The following is a 20057-nucleotide window of genomic DNA, read 5'->3' on the forward strand; positions in this document are numbered from 1 at the left end:
CTTGGTCCCAGCTGGACACTAATTCCTGCTGGGAGTGCCTCTTGCCAGCTTTCAGAGTGCTCTGAAGCTGAATCTGTAATTGTGACTCAGAGCAGATCATTCCCTCTCCTTTCTGCAGTGAAATTTGGGTTCCATTACAGACATGAAGATCCCCCAACATACTAGCAGCATTAAAACAGCAGAGCCTGACAGGCACCAGAAACTGGTACTACGCAGTGTGGTAGCTGGGGTTTGGATAGAAATGTTAAATTAAAAGAATTGCAAAGAATAGAGCTTAGAATAGCTGAAAGTCTCTTTTCTTCATTTGGTTGGTCTTATAGCAATAGCCATGAGGGGTTTCTTATCCTTGGAGATATTAAGCCAAGGTTAAGAGCAACTTTGAAATATTTCTCCTTTTTTTAAACTGCTGTCTGATGCATTTTCTTCCCACTCCTATTCCTCCACTGTCTGTTTTTGCTTAGCCAAGTAGCCCCAGTTCATTCAGGAGTGATAAGTTGTAGCCTCTCAGATACTGGCATCATTGTCTTCCTGGGAGAGCAAGTTGATCATGCGGTCTTACCTACTAATGAATAACAGAGCACGATATGTCTCTTCTCAAATACAGGGTCAACTATAAAATATAGAAAGATGGGTCTAAGCTGGAGGTCTAGTCAGCAATCAGGAGTGTATTGTCCAAGTATTTAAAACCTGAGGAGGTTTTAAACTTCCGAGAAGAATGAAAGTGCTACTCTATCTCCCAGCTCCATTACTGGACATCCACCCCTAGAAGTACTTCCTCTTCCTTCAAAAGCTTTTGAGCAGTAAGCAGGTACTAATACTGCCACCTAAAGTATTCTGTTTGGAAACCAAATTGGAAAGGAGCAATTCAAAGCTGGCATTTCAGGCTATCTGCAGACTCAGGCAGATCTTTTAAGCGGTGATACTTAGGTTGTTTCGTCATAGTTCCCTTATCAATTGTTACATGCAGAAGCATGCTTAAAAATGGGAAGTGATAGTCTAGTGTACAACTGAGACGTCTGGCTGTCGTGTTTCACACCCCACCCACCCCCCCGCCAGCTCCTTGTCCCTGTACCCCCCCCCAAAGAAACATGCTTGTTCCTTTTGGGAAGTGAAATTTTATGGTTTATGATAATTATGACCATTTTCTGGCCTACTCAGGCTAAGAAGTGCTTTCATATTGATTTCAAAGGAGCCATGATTTAGGCTTCTTTTATATTAGAATGGATGATGTCTGCTTCCACTTTAAACTGATGACATTTGTGACTTCAGAAGCTCATATTCAATATTAAGGATTTTATTATCTGGTCAATGCTGCATTAAAATAACTGAGGAAGCTAAACTGTGCAGCAGAAGTTTTCTCAGGCAGATTCAGCTTATATTTCTCTTCCCAGTGGCAGAGCACGGTCCACTAAGCTTTTGAATATCAAAGCATGAGACACCAGTGTCTGCCATTTAAAAGCAGCTGTTCCCATGGGAGAGCTAGGGAGTGGTGGACAGTAGTGTTGGGATCAGATGTGCTGTCATGTTAATGGCTTGAATTTGCAGCACGGTGCTGCGTAACAGCCTGTAGAGATGCTCTAGCTCATGGTCCCTGGAGAGTATTCGGAGGAGAGAAGTTAGAAGGGGGAGCAGAGTGTAAACAAGCCCCATTGGAAGTAAGCATAAAAGTCAAACAAAATGGACCGTGCTTTATAGTTAAAGACGGTGCAAACTGTACACTGAATAATGCAAGACGTGGCATTATCCTTAGCCTGTCACTGAGAATGTCTGTTGTATTGCAGCCATCCCCAAGAAAAGCCTACTCACATTAATTTCAATAGTAGCCTTTACACGGCAAGCTCATCTGCTACCGGATTTTTAACTCTCAAAAGCCTAACAAAAATTAAAATTAAAAAAGTCCACAGCCTCCGCTCTGCACACTCCTTATCTGACCCTCCTGCCCCTCTTCCCTAACGTTTGCCTTTAAGATGATGATGAAATTACATTCCACTCCAGGCAGCAAACCCTTTGAAAGTGTATATCCTCCCCGAAATGGTTCCATTTTTCCCAAATGTGCTAGAGACATTGTCTCATGGTCTGCAGTAATTATCTTGACAGGTCAATTATTAAAAAAGAAATTAAAAAATTAAATTTAAAACATGATACAGGAGCTTGGCTGCTGGTTTTCCTTTTACTGCTGTTCCTCTGCAGAATGCTCTTGGCACCAATTGACATGGGAACTGCATTGCACCAGAGAGGGAAATTATCTTCCCCTATCTGGATGCCAGAGAAAAGATAACTTCTAGGCAGAGATTTCCTCTAGATTTGTGGGCATTCAGAGCAGGAACAGCACCCCCTGGCACATGGCTGATTATAGTATCTGGGCTAGTAATCTGAATAGTCAAGTCATTTACTCCTACTGGCCTGCCTGAAAGAACTACCTATTTAGGAAAAGAAACTTGGCATGGAAGAGTGAGAGAATGGACGGAGATAACTGTTCTTGCTTTACTGAAAGGGCTTAAAGAAAGATGTGAATTTCCACCAGATATTTGAACAGTTTAGTAATATCCACATATCAAACCTTATGAGGGTTTTTTTTAAACAATCCCTTTGAGCTTGTAGGTTAGTAGTATGTGAGTAGTATGTACCTGCAAGATTCACACTAACAAGTAAGCTCTTTGGGGGAAGTAGTTCATCTGTTAGTTCATTTTTCTTGCAAAATTGACATTAACATGCATTATTGTGAGATAAATACTTCAGCACATCATATAAGCAGCTATTGAAAAAGGTACCAACTGGAGTCCTTAAGCTTCTACACCAGTGGAGGAATGCAACATAAGGAAGAAATTGGGTCCTCAAGGTGCCTTTCAAGGCTGATTGAGAAACTAACTTGACAAAGAATCTCCTGAAATCTTGTTTTCTGCTCTGCTCTGCTCCTCTCCTGGGTCCTGGGATAATTTGTAATTCAAGCTTGGAAAGAATCCTATGCTATTTCCTTCAGACTTATTTCTTCCACATGTGAAATCTGGTAATTTAAACACCTCATCTCCTTTCATAACTGAGGCAGGAAAAAATAGCCAATGATCACTGATTGAATCCATATTTCCACAAAGTTCCAGTTATTTTGTTTGATGTTTAAAAAATAAAATTAAATGAAGGTAGTTAAAGGAATAAGTACACTTTTTAAAAAAAAAAAGTGCAGATTGTTGTGGCAAACGAATCTGTACTAATCTGGACTTGCAAATAAATCCCTTAAAACCTACTGGCCCCATTCCTGGCTTGTGATATCAAGCAATGAATTTGAAACCAGAGATAGGGTTAGTAGTAAGTGCTGGTTCAGCTTCACAGGGTGGGAAGCAGCTCAGAATGAGTGATGATGTATTTTGGCTTACAGCTTTAAGAAGAGCACAGGATAAAGATTGAAAATAAGCTCCATTACCTAATTACTTGGGGCTCAGTGCGAACTGAGGATGCTCAGTATTTTGAAGCAGTATTTTTCAGACTTTTAAGAGTTGAGCTCTTCCTCACTAAAGCAAATCATGGATCTCCTGTGCTGCCTCATGTGGTTAAGGACCTACATACATTTCCGATCTTTGTAGTGCTATACTCCTTCACCATTCTTACATGCTGAGGACTGTGAAGGAGCTAACAATGGTGGAATTAAAGGTAGCACAGTTCAAATCTGAATTGGCTTACTTTGAAATGAAAAGAGCAGATCATGCATCTCAGAGTTGATGTTTCAGGCTCTCTGCAAACTCCAGCAGAAAATGAATTGATTACATTTGAGTCATGTTTTCACAATTGTTTGGTTGCTTGTGTGTGTTGGTTTTTTCAACAAACAAAAGAGCTACAGAAAAAAGAAGAATGATGAGACAAAAAAATCTGAGGAAGGCTTGAGGGTTCTTTACATCTTCCTTGAGAAATGGCAGCCACATGACAAACTGGTTGCAAAGCGAATAACTATCTTCATTTTAGTCTGCTTCCACTTTATACTTAGACAACATCTCTAACTTCAGAAACTTGTATCCCATTCTGAGGATGACATTATGTTGTGAGTTGTGCTGTCGCTAAAGTGCAGGAAACTGAAGAGAGCGGCAGAGTTTTCCCCTTGAAGTTAACGTTTATGTTTCCTAGCCTCCTACCCAGATTTTTTAAGCAATGTATTTGTTGACCAGGGACTTTTTGAAACCAGAGGGGACCCTGGCTCATTCTGTACAGATTGTTGAAACAATGAAAATGCCATAATTGCAGCCACATTGTAGAAGACAAATGGGTAACACTGGGGAGCTGAATTTTAGTCCTCTTCCTCCACATGGCATGTTTCCTGCAGCAATTCCCAACTGAGCCATCAGAGGAAGAACAAGATGCTTTTTCCTGCATCAGCAAAGCCATTTCACGTGTGCAAACTCCCAGGCTTAAAACAATCCATTTTTCAATTGTTGGCAGTTGAGGTGGAAGGCGCATATTCCACCTGCCACCAGCTTTTCCCTTCCTTTTCCACACTTACAGCTGTAGTTTCTCTTACTTCTTCTAGCAGGGAGTACAACAGCAGAAATAATAAGTACAGTTCTGCTCAGTAAAGCACTTCTAAATTATTTCTGCCTAAGCCCAAACCAAGTACCAAACCCATCTCTCCAGCTCCATTTAGTCAATGTGCAACAGACTGGTATGGAATTAGCCTGTATTGTGTGGTAAAGCACAATGCGTGCCCTGGGAGAGGTAGAAGGTCTGGGTGCTCATGTACAGTGAGATAAGCAGCTATGCAGTGCTCAGGGCAGCTGCCCACTGCTCATTTCTGTTGTCACACTCTCCAGCAGTACAAGCAAAGAGAAATGGTGTGTTGGCACAATCCAACTTTCTTTCAGAAGTCCTGAGGCAGTCCATAGAGAGGGTGTCCATGACATTGAAGCCTTGGAACAATACTAAGGAGATGTTGAGTACTTTCCTGACTGGCACAAAATTGGGCATGTCTAGCACAAGATTTGCAGAGACATGTGAATATTGGAGGTATTCAGCATTCATAGGTATCTTCGGGTCTTCCCTAAAATGCAAAAAGTCCTTTGCTATGCGCTAACAAGACCCCATTATTTGTTGTGCATTCTGCTTGGTTAGGCAGCTGCTTGGCTCTTAGGCACAGTGTTGCTGTGTCACCAGGGATGCCAAGGTCCGTCTGCAGATCCTAGCCTTAGCTCCTCTCTGTTTATGCGTCATCTCTCTAAAGCAGAGGAAATTTTGCCCTGTCTGCCATTGCTGCAGCCCGGGTAAGTTTCTTGTGCCTGCAGGAGGTGATTTACTGGTAGCCTGCTAGGAAGTATGCAGAGTCCCTGTACCCAAGGCCTTTACAAGGGTTTCTGCATACTCCATCCACATAGAGAAGATACCCAGGGAAACCTAGCAGTACTGCTTCTCAGCAACAGTAGAGGAGGCAAAACTTATTCTGCTAAACTGAGCTGAAGGAAAGAAGTTTATGAGCAGGAATGTGAGTGCAGCTGGCAAATTATTTACCATTTTAAAAACTCTGTCGGCCTTACCTCCCTGAGGAATTACTGTATTTTCAAATGGGTGAAGGCTTTTGCTGTAAAATCAGAGATCTCAGCTCTACTTAAAACAATCTAATGAGCTGTTTAACCAATACAAAGTTTAGCCTACCTAATGTGCGTCAAATGGGGAGCCTATTTAACTTTGCATTAATTACAACAGAATACTGCAAACAGGAAATAGTCGTTGTTGAGAAGGTATCAAATCACAATTCATTGCAGTGAAGCTTCAGCTGTACCACAGATCTGGTAGCTGTATGCATCTCCTCTTTTACCAGATAAAAGAAGAAAACACATTCTAATAATAAAGAAATAAAAACATCCCTTGTATTAAAGCCTGACCACCCTGACCTTTATGCAATGCATTATTGACAATTCTGTTAGCATTTATTTAAACCTAATTTCCCAGAGCAGGACATGACAGAAAGTAAGAAACATTCATTTCAATTGTAAAACCTTTCACTTTAATGCATCTCTGAATTAATTGGGCACAGTCTTCATATCAAGTGAAATAAATGGGCTCATAATTGATTAGGACCTCAGGGAACAATGAGATCTGATTGGCTAGGAAAAGAGAAGTGACCTATAAAAGGTCAGGATTTTTTCAAATCTCTTTTTTAATAAAGCATGTTGATGAAGAAATTATCTGCAAGGCTTGATGAAATATTGTGATTTGATCTATAACTTCTATCAAAGCAAAAATGGGTTATGATGTAACTCAATTCTTGGAAAACTTAAGATCGTTTTGAAAGAGATGAGGAATCCTCTGTGTTGCAATACTAGGCTTTGTTATGCTCTATAGCCCAGCATGGCTTTTCTTATCTTACCTTTCCATCTTTTTGTCAAGAGATGTCTGCCAGGTCTGCCCCTCTGCTGAAGAAAGTCTCATGGAAGGGATTTTGGTTGGTTTTCTGCCTTGCCTATTATGAACACTGCTTTTCGATTTTAAGATCTCCTCTCCCCTCCAGTTGTGCCTTTAGCTGAGAGGCTGGGGTGAGCAGACCGGGATGCTGTTGCTTGTGGTGAGGCTGATGGTCTCACCTTCATTTATGGCCAGAACATTCACTTTCGGAGCAAGCCCCTCTCTTAGCTGGACTGTTCAGCCTGTCCTCAGTCCTTCTACTTCTCTCAGATGCACTTTTAGAGTGCTGTGCCCTTCTCTCCACACTCTTTTGCTGACACAGTATTACAGCAATTCTTGTGAGTATTATGAATTTCCAGTTCAAGGAAAACCTTTCAAGGTTCTGATTGATAATGAGTCCTTGCCTCACTCCGCCAATCTGGTTGCAGCTTGACCACTTTCACTGTGTCACCGGAGGAAGGTGTTTCTTCTTCTTGTGCTCCTGGGCACAAGTCTCTATCCCAAGTTGACTGATTATTGGTTCATCTTGGCCTTCCTGCAAGTCTCTGCCTCTCTATGAATAGATCCAAAAAGTACTCACCAGGCTTCATGCTGTGCTGGTTAAATCAATTACAGCACACCACTCTGGGGCACCTCTTCCTTGGACTGGATCCCAGCTAATCAGTACAGCAATAATAAAATGCTGATCCCTACCTGCTGGACAGCCTCCCTCTCATCCATGAAGAGGCTGCGGAAAACATTGTTTCTGGGAAGCTTTCCAGTGCCGATGACCACATACCCACAGCAAATGCTTATTTGGCTCCTGTTTGGTTTGTAATGATTTGTTTTGCACTCTTGCTGTAATGTTTTATCAGCACTTGAGTTTCTCAAGAGAAGGTGCAACAAGGCTTTCACTGGATGAGCAGGCAGTCGTCCTGGTCTGGCTCTTGGAAATGTCTAGTTTTTGCAGGAGGCTTAACTATGTTGTTAGTATTGTCATTCTCACCCCAGCACAAGGTGATCTCATCGTAGAGCTGTCCTCTTCAAGTATTTCACTGTTGAAATGTAGTGAGATACTTTCATTTTTCTGCAATGGTAGTTGTCAGGCTCTGAGAGATTTAAAACCTCTCGTTTTTGTTTTTGGGATTGTCATTAAGACTGATTGCATTTAATGACAGATCCAAACTGCAATCCCAAATTCAACCTTGTAGATGTTAGATATTTCAGCCCATCATGATGGTGCCTTTGCACTCAGCACTGGTGAGAACACACCTTGAGTATTGTGTTGAGTTTTGAGCCCCTCACTACAAGAAAGACACTGAGGTGCTGGAGCACGTCCCAAGAAGAGCAATGAATCTGATGCGGGGTCTAGAGCATAAATCTTACGAGGAGCGTCTGAGAGACCTGGGATTGTTTAGTCTGGAGAAAAGGAGGCTGAGCGTATCACTCTCAACAACTGCTTGAAAGGAGGTTGTAGTGATGTGGGTATCAGTCTCTTTTCCCAAGTAACAGGACAAGAGGAAACGGCCTCAAGTTGCACCAGGGGAAGTTTAGATTGCATAGTAGGAAAAATTTCTTCACCGAAAATGTTATCAAGCACTGGAACAGGCTGTCCAGGGAGGCTGTTGAGTGGTTGAGTTTAAATCCCTGGAGGTATTTAAAGGGCACTTGGTGACTTTGTTTAGCGGTGGACTTGGTAGTGTTAGGTTAACAGTTGGAGTCGATGGTCTTAAGGGTCTTTTCCAACCTAAATGATTCTATGATCCTGAATCTCAGTTGAATGCCTTGTTCTAGTAAAGACCCACATTCACAGAACAAACTGCTGAGTCGTTAGAGTCCCATAGGAAAAGAAGAGACATGCCCAAGCCCATTCACACCAGCTCCTGAGTGCAAAACAGCCTGCCATGGGTTGTTAAACCATAGAGCAGAGTGTGAACTGGAATGAGTGAGACACGAGCATATGGCATGGAGATGGGAGCCTTGTGCCACCACTGCAGGGGACACAAGCCAGAAACAAAATGTACCACAGTTCACCTAGCAGAGCCCTTGTGTTTTGGCTGTACTTTGATTGCCTGCTTTTGTTCTGCATAAATCTCTTTTTTTCAGGCCCCTGATGAACCCTCGGATTTCCCTGCCTTCAGAGCCTTTGGGCATTGACTTCGGTTGTTTCAGTGATCTCTAAACAAAAGGACGTTAAGCGTTTCTCTCCCTCAGCTGAATGCAATGTGGCTCCAAACCCGGAGGTTTAGTGGGACCTGTGGGAACTCAGGCCCCATTACAAAGCACCTTCCCCCTGCATGCTTTCTCTAGGAGCTCTGCACTGCACATTCTCTTTCTGAAACTTGTTTATAGGAAAATCAAAGCTCTTTTGTCCAATACTTAATTTTCAAAAACACATGGTTCCTGGGAATGCTTGGATTGAGGGCTTTCTAAGCCAAACTGGACCATGAAAGCAAAACGTGCCTCTGTATTTCTAGAAATGGAAAGGGTGCCCTAGCTGATGATATGTAGGACATACTTCAAGGTACCCATTTGGAGAGATGCACATCGCTGCGGCAATATGCTGTCCTCCTCCTTCACTGGTAGATTCAGCAGGAAGCTGGCGCCTTCCTTACACATAACCAGTGTGAGGGAGGCAGGGGTGCAGCACAAGCCGTGTTTGTCACCTCTGTGAAGTTGCAGATGAAGGCAGTCTGGGTCAAGGAAGGGGGCCACTTGTCTATGATGGCTACTTGATAAAATCTAGCCATTCCCTATTATTATACTGATAGTCTCTTCCCCCCTCCATAGCCAACTGAGAACTATAGCCAACTGAGAAGTGGTTATAGAAGTTTAATGCCTGAAATTGTGTATGGCTCTTTTCCCCCCTCCTTTCTCTCAGCTTTTAATCTCTAACAACAATATCAGTGTTGGTCATAAGGCGTAATAGGCTTTACAGTATACAAAGTGCAGGCAGTCCAGGACTCTGTACAAACAGAGACCTAACACACACGGGTTTATATGAACAAGACAAAAGAGGACCAGTGAAAAAACCTTTCTGTGTTTTTTGGCTGAAACGATCCTAAACTCCCCTAGAAACCATAGCAGCCTGTAGGCCTGCAGAGCTGTGTATATTTCTCCCATCTGCTGGTTATCCAGCTCCGAAGTCAATCTTCAGAAGCCAGGAGCCTCCCTGGAAAGAGCATCCATTTCAAATTACAAGTAGCATGCTGACTCCAGATGGAAGTTGTCCAGGGAAATGAAGTTTGCACCCTAGGCAAGATGGTTTGGACTGCTGAAGTGGAAGTAGCAATGTTCAGTGGCAAAATTTTGGGGTAGGGACGTTACAGCTGTAAGTTCACAGTTGTATTCTTCCCCGCTCTGCACTGGGTCTATCCTTACCTTGTTTTAGGCATTCCCACCCCGACCACTAGTTTGTCTGTTCGTGAAGCAGCTTGAGAACTGCTGTAAATTATAGCTCCAACTGTTAAGGAAAACCCAAGTCACTTCCAGGAGTTAGTTCACAAGCAGGTCAACAACAGTACCTACAGTCAGAGCAGAAGTCCACAGGAGAGGGTGGACATCTGGGAACTTCTTGACAGCTCTCCCAGAGTAAGTCATCTCCACAGCCCGTCTTGTCTGTGAAGTGTCAGAGGTATTTAATTGACCAAAAAAAAAAAAAAAAGACTGGAAATAGAAATGAGCAATATTTGGGGTTTCTGTCCTGTGGAAAACTTCAGCATTTCAGGACTTTTTTTATTCCTGCTTAGGACAAAATGCTGACATGTTAACTATAGTTTATTAAGAGAATAGAAAGTCTGCAGGAAAAAATATTTGAAAATGTTGGAATATTTGTTTTTCAAATGAAAAATATGGGCTTTTACTTTTGTGTGTGGCATAACCAATGTTTTCTTGTAGAAACGTCTTTCATTTTGTAGAAACGGCTTTTCTTTTCTCCCTTGCCTTTCTTTCCCTTTCCCTTTCCCTTTCCCTTTCCCTTTCCCTTTCCCTTTCCCTTTCCTTTCCCTCTTTCCTTGTTTCCTCTCCTCTCCTCTCCTCTCCTCTCCTCTCCTCTCCTCTCCTCTCCTCTCCTCTCCTCTCCTCTCCTCTCCTCTCCTCTCCTCTCCTCTCTTTCTGCAGAGTTGTAACCACTAGGCTGTGTTTTGTTCTAGAGCGACCTCAAGCACAATGCTGAGGAGCTGGTTCAAAGCTTTGTCAAACACTTCCCTTCACTTCTTTTAAAGTTTCCTAGTCAAGTGTTAACTGAGCTTAGCCCTAGTTATAAGATCTGAGAAGATCACATCTTGCAATGCTATGACTCTAGGCATGAAACAAGTGTACTGATACGTAAGTCACGCTCAGAACTACTCTTATACATCGCAGGTTGAGATTCTGTCCTGTTCTTTTCAATAGCACCTTAGAACTGCTGCTACATTCGAGGAATGTAATAAGATGCTGTGTTAACAAGAGTATGGGTATAGGGTTGCAATTTGGTGTACAGATGTATGCATGCCCCTCTAGGGAGAAACAAGGACTAAAATGCAGTATCCAAAAGGCAAATGGATTGTGCTTTTGTCATTCTAACTCAGAAACAACTCTGACCTTCATATCTTGCTGTCTAATGCAACACTGACTGTAAATACAGGGATTTGTTCTCTGCTTACACCTGTGCAAAGAGGGTGTAAATTCTTAATGTAGTACAGTAATGTTTGCCTTCTTTTTGCACTTTGCAGGCAGAAGAGTACCTGTGAAAAGTGTACTGTGCAAGAACAAAATCCTCCTGGCTACATTACAGATTAGGAAGCACAGGAACTCTTGTGCTTTAGAACTTTGAGGTGAAGGTGATCGAGTTTGGCACTCTTTTTTTCAGTATGAATATATAGTCCAGCTCCCTGCCTGAAGACATTTTCACCTAAACCTATGTTGTTCGATGAAGACATTTTGTCTATCATTCTTAAAAACCTTCACTGATGGTGATTTGATAGCCTCTGTAGGAAATCTAGTCTGATGCTACGCTCCCGTTATGGTTTTTAATGATTAACCTAATGTTTGTGGTAATTTCAGTCCATTACAACACATCCTGCACACCATTAGTGGGAGAGGAAACTCATCCCTTTCTCTTTGAAGCTCTTCTTTCTGAATTTCAGGATTTTGCATAGCTCCCCTCCATGTTATCTTCACCACACCAAGAAACACTAGTTTTTGCAGTCTTTATGCTGTCTTTTCCTGTCAATCTCCTTTTGTCTCCCAGTTGGTCTGTATCTCTTTTAAATAGGTATACAGTTTGGAAATAGTTTGGAAACATTTTTAATAGTTTGGAACTATACAGTTTGGAAACTTCTTGATAATTTGGAATAATAGTTTGGAAACATTCTTTCATGTGAAATGCAGACTCCTCTCTTTTTTGTACAGGATGATCTGTGCCTCCCCCCCCCCCTTTTTTTTTTTTTAAACAGAGATGCTTTGGTGCTGTCAACGCATGTTCAGCTTGTGATCCTTTCTTGCAGAACTGGTACCCAGCCTTGTTCTGTACTTGTACAGTTGTTTGTTGCTGCCTGAGCTCTGCATCATTTGTAGATTTGGTGGGTATCCTCCCTAATCTATCATCCAGGCCACAGTGAGAATATTAAATCATCCCTATGGAACCTCACTAGGCACATCTTTTCATTTTGACAGTGAATAGTTTTCCAACCAAGCAGTCTGCACTGCCCGACTCTAAGAGTATTTTTGTCTGGCCCACATTTCCTTATCTTCTTTTTCAAAATATCTTGTCAGTGTCAAAAACCTTACTGAAGTCAAGACATATTGACATTTTCTCTTTTTTCCCTAAAGCTATTTCCCTGTTGTAGAAGGAAGTTAGACTGGTTTGTCACGGTGTCTTTGTGACAAATCCATGTTGGCTATTACTCATATTTTGTTTTCTTCTAGGTATTTAAGTAATTTGTTTATTTTTTCCAACATTTTTCCAGGAATTGGATTTTAGCTCTATTATTTCTTGACGACTCCTTTTTTTTTTTGTTATTTTTTTAAGATACAGGCCCCTTTGCAGCTTTCTGAAGCTTCACCCTTCCTTTTTGGGGTATGGTGCTCAGAGACACTTTCAGCCAATTCTCTAAATATCCTGGGCTTTTAATTAAGCCCAGCTGATCTGAAAATATGTGCATTATCCTACTACTCTGTCCTACAGCCTCAGCATGTGTTCAGGACCTCGTCATGCTAAGTGGTGGGCACAAGTAATAAAGATAGTTCTTTCACTGAAGACCTGATTAGCTGTATATACGGATAAGCAAGACTAAGCAGAAGCCTCTGGCCAGACAGAAGACAGGTTAAACAATGAAACATTCTTCATTAGCTTAAAAGATAAAAGTGTCATCTTGCACATGGTCTGTCTGTTATCAAATGTTTTGCAGGCATTCCAGCAGGAGGGATTTTAAAGAAGGAGTCAAAAGAGGACAGTGTTTTAGCTGGCCTGCCTTTTTACACAGATCTTCTCTAAAGCAATAGAAGAGACAGGTATAAAGACTAGACAAAGGAGTGGGTGTTAGGAACAAATGATGAAGAAGAGATCACCTGGACTGCTAGTCTGGCCACTGTGAGCAGAGCTGGAAGCATAAGTCATGGGCTGAGTAAAAGTTGTTAAAACAAGTGGGGAACATAAGGCTGGGCCTCCTGCCATATGCTGTCTGCTGGCAGCTGGCGTCCACTGATGTGTTTTGGTGGTATATGTCACTGTCAGGTGCTTTCACCCAGTGTCTCTGCCCAGGAGCCCATTCAGATGAGCTCCTATCATGGTGCTGTAGCTCTGGGGAGGTGGTGTGTGCAGCTGAACCACGGTTTGAGTAAAACCTTATTTTGCCTTCTGTTGTCTCCCTCATTTGGCATAGGGTTAAGCTAGACAAATTTGCTTGAGGGGGTTAGTGTGGTGTAATTCGGACTGGGTGCATTTGCACTCTGATCTGCTTAGTGTTCAGCTGCAACTGCTATCAGCCCATCAGCCCAGAGGTCAGGTGGATGTTTGACACTGACAGGAGGGCCTCGAACTTCTGCCTTGAATGCCTAGCGTTATGACGGCTGGGGCAGGGAAATCGGTGCATGTTCTGGTGGGAAGGATGACCAGAGCACGGAAGAAAGAGGAGGCTGTTAGAGATCATTGGCCAAAGGTGTTTTTCACTCAGAGGCTTTGGAGAGCTCCGGGTCCTGGGCAGGGGCTCCTGAACTTAATGGTTTAGAGATATCATTCCTGGCTGTTGGAACAGCTGAGTTCAAATTGGCCCAAAGTGGCTACAGACTAACTATCCCAGCCTTTTTCTCCTGATACATCTGAGACTGTTCTTGGAAATGCTTATTTTAATGGTTGATTAATGAGCTGTGAGCCACAGGGGGTAATTAGTCTGCTAATCACCAGGTTCAGCAACCTCACCAGCCGCTCAGATCGCTCTCAATGGCAGCCCTTTTACCTCCATAATGCTAAACTGGCATTAAGGAACGCTGTTAACGCTGTAATGCTCCAGTTGAGCTTAGCCTTGCCAAACAGCATTAAGCTATACATATTCTCCTTCACACCATGGGGCTCTTTGCTGTAGAGATTGTTTCTGCATTGGGCAACTTCATTAATTCCGTCATTGCATCTTGCTGTATAATGAGAGAGAAAAGTGCGCTGGCTGAAGGTTTCATCCTACTGCCCAGAAGGTTTAAATAAATAACATAAAAATAAAGAATAAAGCCCTCTAGTCCACGTGCACGGTGTGCAGGGCCCCAACAGAGCCGGTTGCCTGTTTGCCAGGCTGCCGCTGAACTATGCTGCAGGTGTTCTCTGTCACAGCGACACATGTTTGAACCAGGCGCCCTGTGAAATCCGAAAAAGTGCACTTCCTCTGCTTTGTCAGCACGGCTCCCCTTTGCCTGCAAGGTTTTTCAAAAGCATGAGGGAAATGACTCACCCAGCAGAATGTGGGAATTATCCTGTTTAGCTGCTCTGCTTTATCCTGTCAGAAACGCACGATGAAAAACTCTAGTCACAAGAGACCAAAGGGGCTCCCGCATAACTGACAGACACCAACTGTTTGAGAGCACTCAGATCCTGTTATCGAGAGGAGCCTGACCCCTGTGCTGCACCTCCATTTATCATCATTTTAATCCAATTGGAAGTCATTTCAAAAGTCTCCATGTTCTTTCATCTTTTTCCCACTTTCTCTTACCCCAAATGTTCTTTTTTTTTCTCCTTTTTTTTTGTTTACTTTTAAACTCCTTGCCCTCCCAAATATTTTTTGTTCATTTGACTTGGAAAAGGATACATTTTTAGAGATGATCCCAGGCCAAACCCTCTCTGCTAAAGCAATATAAAAAGAAGATTACTTCACCAAAATCAATGCAGTTAGTCCAGATTTAGCTGTCGAACTGGGCAGAATTCAGCTGGCTAAGTCACTTTTCTTTTTTTCCTTTTTAATCTTCAAAGTGATCCTGAAAGGTGCCAGACACCGACTGAAAAGAGTTTACTCATACAAGCTAAGGCCCAAATTTCTCCATCTCCTGTTTGTCATTAAGGTAGTAAGTGTCGATCTACTATGTGTTTTATACTCAGAGATGGCTCCTACCCATGCGATCTAAACCTTTCTTCATGAAGGTATTTAAATGCCTGAGCACTTTTTAAGCCCTCAGGGAGATTACTTGTGTGTTTAACTTCCTATGTCTGCCCAAATGCATTCTGAGTCAGTGTCCAAAAGAGTCAGGAAAAAAATACTATTGTCATTCCTGTTTTCTGAGAGGAAGAAGGATGATTCTGAATGATTTTGTCCCTTGAAAATAGAATCTTGTGGTTGATATGCTGGCACAGCCCTCCTGGCTGTATTACCTGTCCACAGTGGGACCTTAGTCAGGAACTGGCCATGATGACATGTTAAGCTGTGGCTGTGGAATATATCTTATTTTTGAGTCCTCATTCAGCACACAGAGAGTCACAGAGAACTATGGAAGGTGGTGGGGGGGTAATTTTCCTTTCTGCTGCCCAGCTAGTAGGTGATGCTCACAGGGTTGTCCTGTGCCTTGGAGCCATAAAGACCCCTAGGATGTCTCTGAGTGCAGCTGTGGGAAGGTTAGGAAGAACTGTAGACACCTGCACTCAGAGCAGGAGTCTTGAGGGACTGTAGAACAAGTGCATGCTAAGTGGGAACTCCTGGGGTACAGATAGGCCCCTGAGTATGGGGCTAAGGTACTGCCTAGTTCTGCGAATACTCTGAATTAGTTATAATGCAGCATATAGACTAGAGAAATAGGGAGGAGGCTGGAGTTTTCAAATTATATTTTTTTTTGTTAGGGAAAAAAACTCATCTGATGAAATTTCTCAGCAATCGGAAACAGAAAGAGCAAGCTTAAGCTCAGAAATCATGTACTTTGCCTCAAATCTGACACGAACAAGCTAACCAATGCAAAGGGCTACATGAAACATCTTGGTTTTCATGGTGTCAAACACTAGTCACGCTTTATCCTTGTACGTACTCTGATATCATTGGGACCCATCAGTGTTTGTGCAGTGTTATTGGAAAGCGGCTGACAATAAAGTCATGCCTTCTGAAAACAAAGCAAAGACCAAATAGTTCTACCATGGTTTTGTGTCTGTATGTTTTATGCATTTTATCTGAATGATAACTGCTACTGCCAACAAAAAAAAATTAAAACAGTAGTCAACAAAAGGTAAGCTGAGGCTTGGGAAGGGCTGAGGTCTAATTCTGGCTGTGCTGTGGGGCCGCATTGCCCCTGAAGGCGCACTGGAGCTGAGCTGTTTGACTAGGTCAGGCTTTTCCTAATCATTCCTGTCTCTCCCTCACCCTTTGGTGACAGTGAGAGTGGCTGCATTGAGGATCTGTGATGCCTCAGCTGTTTGCACTTCCTGGCAGCTCCTTTTGCTGTGCAGGTGTGGTTTGGAGTGTCAAGGCACAGGGCCCTTGTCTGTGGATGAAGGTGCAGGAGAGCTGGAGGAAACGCAGAGCTCCTGAGGCTCACTGCCTTCCTCTGTAGGGAAATAATTGCATAGGATCATCTGTGCATTATTTAAAGCATAATTATTTTGAAGGCTAATTGGGGAAAAACATAAATTTTGTAAAGAAAGAACTATGGTTTTGTGATGACGGAAAAATTACAAGTGTTTCACAGCTTAACCAAGCTATCCTTGAACCATTTGGACTTCAGATTTTCAAAACTGGTTTGGGAGAACCCTCCCCTCCCCTTCCCTTCCCTCCCCTTCCCTCATTTTCTTCAACTACTGGGTAGAATTGAGAGAAATCTAAGAAAAATATTTGAACCTTCACAAGTTCAGTTCAGATTGACCCTAAAATCTTCGTGAAAGCCTGGGAAGGAAAGAGGTAGGGAACTCCCTCCTTTGGTCTGGAATGTGATTCACATGAACAAATTGCAGCAACATTTTTGTTTTTCCAGTGGTACCTAGCTCTGGGTTTCTAGTCGTTGTTTATCAGCCCTGTCATGTACAATAAACAGACATGAAGATATTCAGAATCCCCATAAACTTGGGTGGAAAAATTTATGTCATTCTCTCAGTTCAGTGTTTGTGTTGGGAAAGAAAAGATGGTGGCAAAAATAAGGCTGAAACGCCAAGTACCAACACCAAGTAGGAAATTAAGTTGGGGCAAATTGCTAAATGGAGGCTGATGAGAGGAAAAGGAAGTTCACAACCACACCCACTTATGATTAGGGGAAGGCTGAACTTTACTCTCTGGTTTCCCTCATTATCTTTTCCTGGCTGAAACAAAGCTAATCTCAGTATTTTTGATGCTCAAGATGTTCAAAAATCAAAAATATAGGTCCAACCTATGGAAGTTTTCCAAAGCCATCTGTAGGGAGAGCTATATCTCTGCTAAGCTAGAGCATCCCTACACTCCTCCTTATGCCTCTGATCTCTTGTGTCCAGGTCAGGGTCTACTCCTATCTATTTACTTATTTATTTCATAATTTACACTATATAGCTACACTAAAATTCTATCGAGTCAATATGTAGCACAGGTGAAAAAAATAAATTTAAAATATGTAACAAGGAACACCTTCATTCAGCCCATTTTTTTCAGGTCAGGAAAAAAAAACAGAGTGCATAAATAGATTATACATTGTCTTAAAAGCATTGCAAATGTAATTATGGAATTGTATGGTAAAAATTTCACCTTACAGGGACACTGCAATTGTCATTTACATGAGGATATTCTTAGTATGTAATAAAAAGGGAAAGCCTAAATTATTTATTCTAGCAGAGTTTAAGTTATTTCCATGCAAACTTTTCTGAATGGATAGGACTGAGAATATATTGCCCTTTAAAGTAATGTTAATATAAATGTATAATTTAGAAGCCCTAAAACCACAAAATTCATGAAAAGTGTCAGGTATCACATGAAACATAATATTGATCTGACTCTGAAAAGTGGTTGGGTAAAGCTGGAGTCTTGCTCAAGAGATCTGTTCATTGTTTGCATTTGCTGCTTTTTCTGACAAAAATACCTTGTATTGCTTGATATTCCCATTAGCACTGCAGCATTGGAGCAGCCAGGGAAGAGAATTACCTCCAATTCCTTCATCTGCCTGACAAGCAGAATATTCTTGCTAGTTCATTGTGATTTTAACACCTGTGCAAATCTACTTCATAAGCTGAAGGCAGTGCAGCTCCCTGTGCTTTACTGAGGCTGTCACTGGGGCTGTAGAGCTTTTCTGGCTTGCCTGGATGCTAAACAGGACTAAAGGAATCCAGCATGACTCTCTGATCCCAGGCTCAGTTTGCAGTGCTGGTGGTTGTGAGGAAACCCATACAGTAAGTGCTCTACCCAGAAACTGAACAGGTCTCTTAGCCAAAAATAAGCCTGGAGCCACGTGCTGTAACTTTAACAAACATTTCTACATCTTCCCTTGCTGAGCACATTATGGCTTTTAGAAGGCTTCTTGTGTGACAGAAGGGAATAATTCTCAATAAATAATTAATTTAACAATTTTTTTTTTTCCTATTCACAAACAGTTGTGAAATTCTCACATTGATTCATTACTTGAAATTATTTTCCACTGAGTTCATGGAAAAATACTAAGGTTTCAAATCGTGTCAGTTGGAAATGTTACAATTAACTGTGCCTTCACACTGTGAAGCATGTAACTAACTGATATAAGTTGAATTGCATAACTTGAACTATACAAATAATAATGTGTTTAATAACGTGCAAATGTTGAAGTACAGAAAATTTTATTTGTGCAGTCTATGTTCTGTAAGCCACCTAATCAAACCTGGGAAACATAATCACATGCCTTTGGTGACTAACAAGATATGATATGGATTTTAGCTGGGATGTAAGAGTTTAGTAATGCCAACACATATTGAAAGCATGACTGTAGCTGCTGAATATGTGCTTGTAACCAGTGTAGGACTCCTCTGGGACTTCCTGTGCACCTTGAGGTTGTTGGGTTTTTTTTACTTCTTCTTTTTTTAATCTCGAGCATTAGAACTGTGCGCACTGGTGATATTTTAAGGCAGAACATATTCTCAACCCACTTCTACCTTTAACCAAATTTTTCATCAGGGAATTCATTAGAATTTATGTACACTGGGAGCAATAAAAAAGTTCTATTTTGTGGGGTTTTTCTCATGATCATAACTCGGAAGAATTGCAGAATGTATTTGCTGGTCTATTTAGTAAGGGCATACTTTACCATCAGTGCTCAGGGAGTTTGTAACATTCATGAAGTCCATAAGTAGCTCCCAGGGGAGTTATGTAAGGTTTGGTTTTGTTTCTTATTTCAGTGTGAACACAAATATACCTGAGAATTTATTGAAGTTATAAGAGTCACCTGGGTAAACTGGAAAGTTTATTGCAATAAACTATTTCTCTGCTCATGGTAACCACCTGAGCTGCTGACCAGTGCTTGCAACCTTTTAAAATAAGCTGGCACAGTCCCAGTTTCCTCACTAGCTACCAGTCAGGTATTCAAGCTGGAATCTTTCCCATGGTTGATGTAGACTGACAGCCAATCCCACAAAAACTGTGGGAATAAGAACTTCAACAGACCATAACTGAGGATGCCAGAGATGCTGAGTGTCAAGAGCGCAATGTTGGTTTCAGTGAAATTTGCAGCTGCTTATACCAGATTTGCACTTCTCTCCAGAAAAGAGGCAGTGGATGTGGCTAAGCTTCCAGTCACAGAGCTCTTTGGTATGTTGCTGCTCCTGTCTGCTGGGAAGATGCTAGGGGTAGGTCCCAATGAGCTGAACAAAACATGAACCAGACACCCCAGCTGCTTTGTAAGGGCCCTGATAATACATGTTAAGGTGAACAACTTACTTGAAACCCAGCCATTTGCTTTAACATGTTGTTCCTACAGGCTGAGGTAGCGGCAATACAATGTCAGGTACAGGGACTCAGTGCAGGGGGACTCGGTGCTTTCAGACTAACCAACTGCTCCTCTTGTTGTCTGATTCACTGCTGTTGAATCATCAATGTACCTGATAAAACAGAAGCAGGGAAGCTCATTTACCACTTTTTGGGTATGTCTACATATTTGCTTTGCTATTTGAAGGAAGGCACCGGGCTGAAAGACTTCTGCACATATGTCCTTTTAGCACAACTTCTTGTAGGGGTTATTTCAGCCTGTAATACTGTTGTTGCAAAGTCTCTGCTACAGACTGTCTTAAGACCCTAAAAGTTATCCCACAAGCCTAGGCTTGTTTAGTAGGTACCATGCCC

The sequence above is a fragment of the Larus michahellis genome, chromosome 7 (genome assembly GCF_964199755.1).
Source record: "Larus michahellis chromosome 7, bLarMic1.1, whole genome shotgun sequence".
In the NCBI taxonomy this organism is placed as follows: Eukaryota; Metazoa; Chordata; class Aves; order Charadriiformes; family Laridae; genus Larus; species Larus michahellis.